This window comes from Arachis duranensis, chromosome 10 (assembly GCF_000817695.3).
Source record: "Arachis duranensis cultivar V14167 chromosome 10, aradu.V14167.gnm2.J7QH, whole genome shotgun sequence".
NCBI lineage: Eukaryota > Viridiplantae > Streptophyta > Magnoliopsida > Fabales > Fabaceae > Arachis > Arachis duranensis.
In genome coordinates, this window is record NC_029781.3 from 31,730,192 (window position 1) to 31,739,206 (window position 9,015).

The window sequence follows — 9,015 nt, forward strand, 5'->3', positions numbered from 1 at the left end:
ACCTATGAACGCACGTGACTGACAACAACTTCCATTCTACCTTAGGCCGGGCGCATATCTCTTAGATTCCCCAACAGAATCTTCGTGGTATAAGCTAGATAGATGGCAGCGTTCATGGGAATCCGAAAAGTCTAACCTTGTCTATGGTATTCCGAGTAGGATTCCGGGAATCTGGAAAGTCTAACCTTGTCTGTGGTATTCCGAGTAAGATTTCAGTATTGAATGACTGTGACGAGCTTCAAACTCCTGAAGGCTGGGCGTTAGTGACAGACGCAAAAGAATCAAGGGATTCTATTCCAACCTGATTGAGAACCGACAGATGATTAGCCATGCTGTGACAGAGCATAGGACCATTTTCACTGAGAGGATGGGATGTAGCCATTGACAACAGTGATGCCCTACATACAGCTTTCCATGGAAAGGAATAAGAAGGATTGGATGAATGTAATAAGAAAGTATAAATTCGAGAGGAGCACAGCATCTCCATACGCCTATCTAAAATTCTCACCATTAATTTACATAAGTATTTCTATCTTAGTTTATTTATCTTTATTTTCTATTTCTTCCATTAATCAAATTTAAACCAATAATCCAATTATACTTGAATCCGCCTGACTGAGATTTACAAGGTGACCATAGCTTGCTTCATACCAACAATCTCTGTGGGATCGACCCTTACTCACGTAAGGTATTACTTGGACGACCCAGTACACTTGCTGGTTAAGATGAACGGAGATGTGTCCACACATAATCAATAGCCATTAAATAAATCTCATGCAAATACAAAGAGGGTCACAATTTCGTCCACCACTGGTTCATTAGTGCGAAGTGTAATTTCAAATTTTAATTTCAAAATCATTATCTTATCTTATCTTAGTTTTAAATTTCAAACTCAAATATTTTCAAAATCAAATCTTTTCAAAAATCATACCTTTTTTAAACTACTATGTTATCTTTTTATCTTTCTTTAAAATTCAAAAATCTTATCTTATCTTATTTCAAATTCAAATTTTAAAATTCAATTTTCAAAATTTAAAATTTAAATTTTCAAAATTCAAATTTCAAAATAAAATCTTTTTCAAAAATCAAGTTTCGAATCTTATCTTTTTCAAATCTTATTCAAATCTTTTCAAATTCTTATCTTATCTTTTCTAATTTCAAATTTTAAATTCAAATATTTTCAATTTCTATCTTATCTTTTCTAATTTTAAATTTTAAATTCAAATCTTTTCTAATCTTCTATCTTATCTTGTTTTCAAATCTTCCTTAATTAGTTACTTGTTTTCTCTTTTTTTCTTTTTCAAAACTTCCTAACTAATTCTTCTCTCTTCTAATTTTTGAAAATATCTTCTCTATTTCTATCTCTTTTTTTTTCGAAAATTCATCATTTAGTTTTCAAATCTTTTTATTTAATTAACTTTAATTTTTCGAATTTAATTAATAAAGAAAAATAAAAAAATATTTTCTCTTTTACTTTCTAATTTTTGAATTCTTCTTCTCTCTTATTCGAATTCTTTTCTCCTCTCTATCTTCATTCTTCTTTCCTTTCTTCTTCACATCTCACCAGGAGTCTTTTGTTCTTGAATATAGAGCTCTCATTCTTCTTTTTTCTTATTTTTTTTTCTTGTTTATGACCAAGAACAAAAATAAAGAACCTCTTTTTAAACCTGATCCTGAACCTGAGAAAACTCTAAGGAGGCATTTTCAACAAGCCAAAGTACAACACTCTGGAAGAAACCTCTCAGAAAATTTCGAACAAGAAGCTGAAGGCATGGCAGCTGAACCTAATCGTGAAGGAGAGGCAAGAAAGGTTCTTGGTGACAACACAATACCTACCTCTGATTTTTATGGAAGAAGTATCTCCATACCTTTCATTAGAGCTAACAACTTTGTGCTTAAGCCTCAGTTAGTCTCTCTTCTGCAACAGAATTGCAAGTTCCATGGACTTCCATTGGAAGATCCACATCAATTCTTGTCAGAATTCTTGCAAATCTGTGACACTATTAAGACCAATGGAGTAGATTCAGAGGTCTACAGACTTATGCTTTTTCCCTTTGCTGTTAGTGACAGAGCTAAAATATGGTTGGATTTCCAACCTAAAGAGACCCTAGACTCTTAGGAAAAGTTGGTCAATGCTTTCTTGGCCAAATTATTTCCTCTTCAAATGATGAGCAAAATCAAAGTAGAAGTTCAAACCTTTAGACAAAGAGAAGGTGAATCCCTCTATGAAGCTTGGGAAAGATACAAGCAACTGATCAGGAGATGTCCTCCTGACATGCTCTCAGAATGGTCTATCCTAGGTATTTTCTATGATGGTCTTTCTGAGATGTCCAAAATATCTTTGGACAGTTCTACTGGTAGATCACTCCACCTGAAGAAAATGCTTAAAGAGACAAGAGAACTCATTGAGATGGGTGCAAATAACCAATTTATGTACACCTTTGAGAGAAACCCTGTGAACAGTGGGGTGCCTCAGAAGAAAGGAGTTCTTAAAGTAGACACTCTGAATGCCATATTTGCTCAGTACAAGATCTTGACCCAGCAGGTCAATATGATCTGTCAGCATTTGACTAGAATGCAAGCGGCAGCTGGCAGCACTCAAGAAGCTTCCTCTGAAGTAGAAGCATATGATCCTGACCAATCCACCATAGAAGAGGTGAATTACATGGGAGAACCCTATAGAAACACCTACAATCCCCCATGGAGGAACCATCCTTACTTTTCATGAAAGGATCAACAGAAGCCTCAGTAAAGCTTCAACAATAATCAAGGTAGAAGAACCCAAAACAGGATCAAGAATAGGCCACATTCCCATCTTCTCAAGGTAATATGGAGACTCCTAAGCAGAGCCTTTCTGACTTAGTAACTATAGTGTCCAACCTCTCTAGACCACTCACAATTTTATTATTGAAACAAGGTCCTCCATTAGAAATTTGGAGGTACAAGTTGGTCAACTGAGCAAAAGAATCCCTGAGACTCCTCCTGACACTCTTCCTAGTAACACTGAAGTGAACCCAAGAGAAGAGTACAAGGCCATCACCACAGAGGATGAGTCCAAATCTGGAGAAACTCAGATGGCATTGAACGCCAGTGAAGAAGACCTCACTGGGCGTTTAACGGCCAAGCTGTCACAGAAGCTGGCATTCAACGGCCAAGCTGGCATAGAAGCTGGCGTTGAACGCCAGTGAGGAGTACCTCACTGGGCGTTCAACGCCCAAACAGGCATCAAAGCTGGCATCAAATGCCAGAGAGAAAGCCCTCACTCGGTGTTCAACGCCCAAACTGGCAGGGAATCTTGCATTAAATGCTAGCCAGGGAGCACTGACTGGGCATTCAACGCCCAACTTGGCAAAGAAACTGACGTTGAACGCCAGTGAAGGGATGCAAGATGGGCGTTCAACGCCCAAAGAACCACCAGAATCGGCGTTGAACACCAGTAATGGCTTACTTACTGAGTGTTCAGCACCCACTAAAGAAATTCTTATCCAAGAATTAAAGGAAGCCAAGGCTCATGTAGAGACCATAGAGGTTCCCTTGCATGCACTCCTGTAGTGCATGAGTTCTAATGAATACTCATCCTCTAATGAGAATGAGGACACTAGAGAAGAGCAAATTACTAGGTACCTAGGAGCTCTCATGAAGATGAATGCCAAGCTGTTTGGTACAAAGTATTTGGAGGTCCCAAATATTTCTTAATCCCTTGCACCATAGGCACCATGACCTTTAAGAAGGCTCTGTGTGACCTAGGGTCAAGTATAAACCTCATGCCACTCTCTGTAAGAGAGAAGTTGGGAATTTTTGAGGTATAAACTGCAAAGATCTCACTAGAGATGGCAGATAAATCAATGAAGAAAGCATACGACTTAGTAGAAGATGTACTGGTAAAGGTTGAAGACCTGTACATCCCTACAAACTTCACAATCTTAGATACTGGAGAAGATGAAGATGAATCCATCATCCTTGGGAGACCTTTCTTAGCCACTGTCAATGCTATCATTGATGTAAGCTAAGGGAGATCATATTTTACAACTATGGGAGGATCACATCTTGTTCAAGATGCCTCACCCAACTCTCCCTTTGAAAATAGAGAGATAACTGTGTAATACTTAGTGTTCCAACTATCTCTTTCAATGCAAAGCTTTATTAAGCCCTCAAACATCAATTCCAAGTTTGGTGTTGTGCGGCCATCAACAAGCATTGAGAACAAAGGTACTAAGAAGAAAGCACTTAAAGGCTGGAGGGACAAGATAGTCCCCACTAAAGGCCTTTCACCTGGCATGAGAGTTGTCTTCACCAAAAAACTAGTCATACCGCATACAATGAGTCGTGTCCTGTCTCTAGAGCATGTGAAGCTCATTCATGGGAAGACAGGAAGAAAGTTCACTGTAAGGGGCAAAATTCTAAGCCCATATCCATCTAAGTAAGGAGCTAACCGTCAAGCTAATGACGTTAAAGAAGCACTTGTTGGGAGGCAACCCAACCATAGTTATTGTTTATGTTTTTCATTGAATTTGTTTTCTTTAAATTATTTCTTTAGGTTCATGATCATGTGTCTGTGGCATTTATGTATCCAGTGGTAATACTGGAAAACAAAGTGCTTAGGGCCACGACCAAGACTCATAAAAGTAGCTGTGTTCAAGAATCAACATACTTAACTAGGAGAATTAATAACAGTATCTGAATTCTAAGTTCCTACAGATGCCAATCATTCTAAACTTCAAAGGATAAAGTGAGATGCCAAAACTTTTCAAGAGCAAAAAGCTACAAGTCCTGCTCATCTAGTTAGAACAATATTCATTGATGTTTTGAGATTTATAGTGTATTCTCTTCTTTTTATCCTAATTGATTTTCAGTTGCTTGGGGACAAGCAACAATTTAAGTTTGGTGTTGTGATGAGCGGATAATTTTTACGCTTTTTGGCATTGTTTTTATTTAGTTTTTAGTAGGATCTAGCTACTTTTAGGGATGTTTTTACTAGTTTTTATGCAAAATTCATATTTCTGGACTTTACTAAGAGTTTGTGTATTTTTCTGTGATTTCAGGTATTTTCTGGCTGAAATTGAGGGACCTGAGCAAAAATCTTATTCAGACTGAAAAAGGACTGCTGATGCTGTTGGATTCTGACCTCTCTGCACTCGAAATAGATTTGCTGGAGCTACATAACTCCAAATGGCTCGCTGTCAACTGTGTTGGAAAGTATACATCCAGGGCTTTCCAACAATATATAATAGTCTATACTTTGTTCGAGTTTAGATGACGCAAACTGGCGTTTAACGCCAGTTCCATGCTGCATTCTGGAGTAAAACGCCTGAAACACGTCACAAACCAGAGTTAAACGCCAAATAGACGTTACAACTTAGCATTTAACCCCAAGAGAAGCCTCTGCACGTGTAGAGCTCAAGCTCAGCCCAAGCACACAGCAAAGTGGGCCCCGAAAGTGGATTTCTGCACTTAGACTAGTAGCTAGTTTAGTATAAATAGAACTTTTTACTATTGTACTAAGCGTCTTGTCTTTTGATTGATCTTTAATCAGTGTATGCGATTTTAGACCTTCATGGGGGCTGGCCATTCGGCCATGCCTGGACCAGTATCACTTATGTATTTTCAACGGTGGAGTTTCTACACACCATAGATTAAGGTATGGAGCTCTGCTGTACCTTGAGTTTTTAATACAATTACTACTATCTTTTATTCAATTCAAGCTTACTCCTATTCTAAGATATTACTCGTACTTCAACCTGATGGATGTGATGATCCGTGACACTCATCATCATCCGTCCTTATGAACGCATGCCTGACAACCACTTCCGTTCTACAAGCGAAAGCTAGAGTGAATATCTCTTGGATTCCTTAACCAGAATCTTCGTGGTATAAGCTAGAATTATTGGCGGCCATTCTTGAGAATCTGGAAAGTCTATACCTTGTCTGTGGTATTCCGAGTAGGATTTAGGGATTGAATGACTGTGACGAGCTTCAAACTCATGATGGTTGGGCGTGGTGACAGACACAAAAGAATCAATGTATTCTATTCCGACATGATCGAGAACCGACAGATGATTAGCCGTGCTGTGACAAGAGCATTTGGACCATTTTCACTGAAAGGATGGAATGTAGCCATTAACAACAGTGATGCCCTACATACAGCTTGCCATGGAAAGGAGTAAGAAGGATTAGATGAAAGCAGTAGGAAAGCAGAGATTCAGAAGGAACACAGCATCTCCATACACTTGTCCGAAATTCCTACCAATAAATTACATAAGTATCTCTATCTTTACTTTATGTTTTATTTATCTTTATTTTCGAAAACTCCATAACCATTTATTATCCGCCTAACTGAGATTTACAACATGACCATAGCTTGCTTCATACCAACAATCTCCGTGGGATCGACCCTTACTCACGTATGGTTTATTACTTGGACAACCCAGTACACTTGTTGGTTATTTGTGCGAAGTTGTGAAGAATGTGAGTGAACCATAGTAGTGTGCACCAGTTTTTGGAGCCATTGCTAAGAATTGTTCAAGTTATAAAAAGTGTAAATCACAATTTTGTCTATCAGTGTGCAACACCAAACTTAGCTCCTCACAATATAGAGAACTCTACTTGAATCTTTTATTGAGACAATAATGAAAAGAAAACTACCTCAGGTTGGGTTGCCTCCCAACAAAGCACTTTTTTAGCGTCGCTAGCTCGACAGTTGCTTCTCTAGTTGAGATTATACTTCTGTTTGGGGTCTTCCCCCATGCTGCCCAAGTAGTGTTTGAGTCTTTGCCCATTCACAGTGAATGTCCTCCTTGAGCTTTCTTCCATGATTTCTATGTGTCCATAAGGTGAGACCTTTGTGACCAAAAAGGGTCCTGACCACCTTGATTTGAGTTTTCCAAGAAAGAGTTTCAGTTTGGAGTTGTAGAGGAGTACATGTTGTCCTTCTTCAAAACTTCTTGGTGCCAGGTTGAGATCATGTCTTCTTTTTGCTTTTTCCTTATAGATCTTGGTGTTTTCATAGGCTTGAGACCTAAACTCTTCCAGTTCTTGCAGGTGCAAGACCCTTTTTTCACCAGCAGCAGTGCAGTCGAGGTTTAGTAACTTGAGAGCCCAAAAGGCTTCTTGCTCCAGCTCTAATGGTAAGTGACAGGCCTTTCCATACACCAGTTGATATGGGAACATCCCAATTGGTGTTTTGAAGGCTGTCCTGTAAGCCCAAAGAGCATTATCCAATTTTTTTGCCCAGTCCTTTCTTGATGCCCCCACAGTCTTTTTCAAGATCCTTTTTAATTCTCTGTTGGATATCTCGGTTTGCCCACTTGTTTGGGGATGATAAGGTGTGGCAACCTTATGCTTCACCCCATACCTTAAGAGTAGGGTCTCCAATGATCTGTTGCAAAAATGACTCCCTCCGTCACTGATGAGGGCTCGTGTAACTCCAAATCTGCTGAAGATATTCTTTCTAAGAAAGTTTATGACCACCTTGTTGTCATTTGTTGGGGTTGCCATGGCCTCCACCCACTTAGATACATAGTCCACTGCCACCAAAATATACTTGTTCGAATATAAGGTTGGGAATGGTCCCATGAAGTCGATCCCCTATACATCAAATAGTTCGAGTTCTAAGATGAATTGCTGTGGCATCTCATTTCTCTTGGGTAGATTTCCAGCCCTTTGGCACTTATCGCAGTCCTCACCAGTTCCTTAGCATCCTTGAAGATAGTAGGCCAGAAGAACCCACATTGCAGCACCTTCGCTGCGGTTCTTTCTCCTCCAAAATGACCTCCATAGCTAGAACTATGGAAATTCCATAGGACCTCTCGTCCCTCTTCTTCTGAAATGCACCTCCTAAGGATTCCATCTGAGCACTTCTTGAAGAGATATGGCTCATCCCAAATGAAATATTTAGCATCATTGATGAGTTTTCTTTTTTGATGTTTGTTAATTCCAGGAGGCAAGTCACCAGTTGCCTTAAAATTGGTAATGTCTGCAAACCAGGGTGCTTTGTGAACCAACATTAACTGCTCATCTGGAAAGAACTCATTCACACTTGTATCATGTGTAGCACCTTTCTCACAAGGGATCCTGGATAGATGATCTGCTACCTTGTTCTCCACGCCCTTTTTGTCTCTAATCTCAATATTGAATTCCTGCAACAATAAGATCCATCTGATTAGTCTTGGTTTTGATTCTTGTTTGGCAAATAGATATTTAAGTGCTGTGTGATCGGTGAAAACAATCACTTTAGAACCAATGAGGTATGATCTAAATTTGTCAAATGCAAAAACTATTTCCAGCAACTCCTTTTCAGTAGTGGTATAATTTCGTTGAGCGTCATTGAGGACCTTACTGGCATAGTATATGACATGCACCAAATTATCTTTTCTCTGTCCTAACACTGCCCCAACTGTAAAATCAGATGCATCACACATCAGTTTGAATGGCAAGTTCCAATCAGGTGGGGTGATGATAGGAACTGAGGACAGCTTCTTTTTCAAGTTTTCAAATGCGAGCATGCACTTCTCATCAAAGATAAATGATGCATCAGACATAAGGAGATTGCTTAAGGGCTTGGTGATGAGCGGATAATTTGTATACTTTTTGGCATTGTTTTTAGTATGTTTTTGTTATGATCTAGTTAGTTTTTAGTATATTTTTATTAGTTTTTAGTTAAAATTCACTTTTCTGGACTTTACTATGAGTTTGTGTGTTTTTCTGTGATTTCAGGTATTTTCTGGCTGAAATTGAGGGACCTGAGCAAAAATCTGATTCAGAGACCAAAAAGGACTACAGATGCTGTTGGATTCTGACCTCCCTGCACTCGAAGTGGATTTTCTGGAGCTACAGAAGCCCAATTGGCGCGCTCTCAACGGCGTTAGAAAGTAGACATCCTGGGCTTTCCAGCAATATATGATAGTCTATACTTTGCCCAAGATTTGATGGCCCAAACCGGCGTACAAAGTCACCCTCAGAAATCCCAGCGTTAAACGCCGGAACTGGCACCAAAATGGGAGTTAAACGCCCAAACTG

General features: G+C 39.1%; 1 non-coding gene across 1 annotated transcript; it reads right to left on the minus strand.

Annotated features, from left to right (window-relative positions):
- Nucleotides 1–2,173: 2,173 nt before the first annotated feature.
- LOC127743668 (small nucleolar RNA R71) lies at nt 2,174–2,282 on the minus strand. Its single transcript, XR_008005052.1, has one exon. It is a non-coding gene; the product is annotated as a small nucleolar RNA R71 (small nucleolar RNA).
- Nucleotides 2,283–9,015: the final 6,733 nt, after the last annotated feature.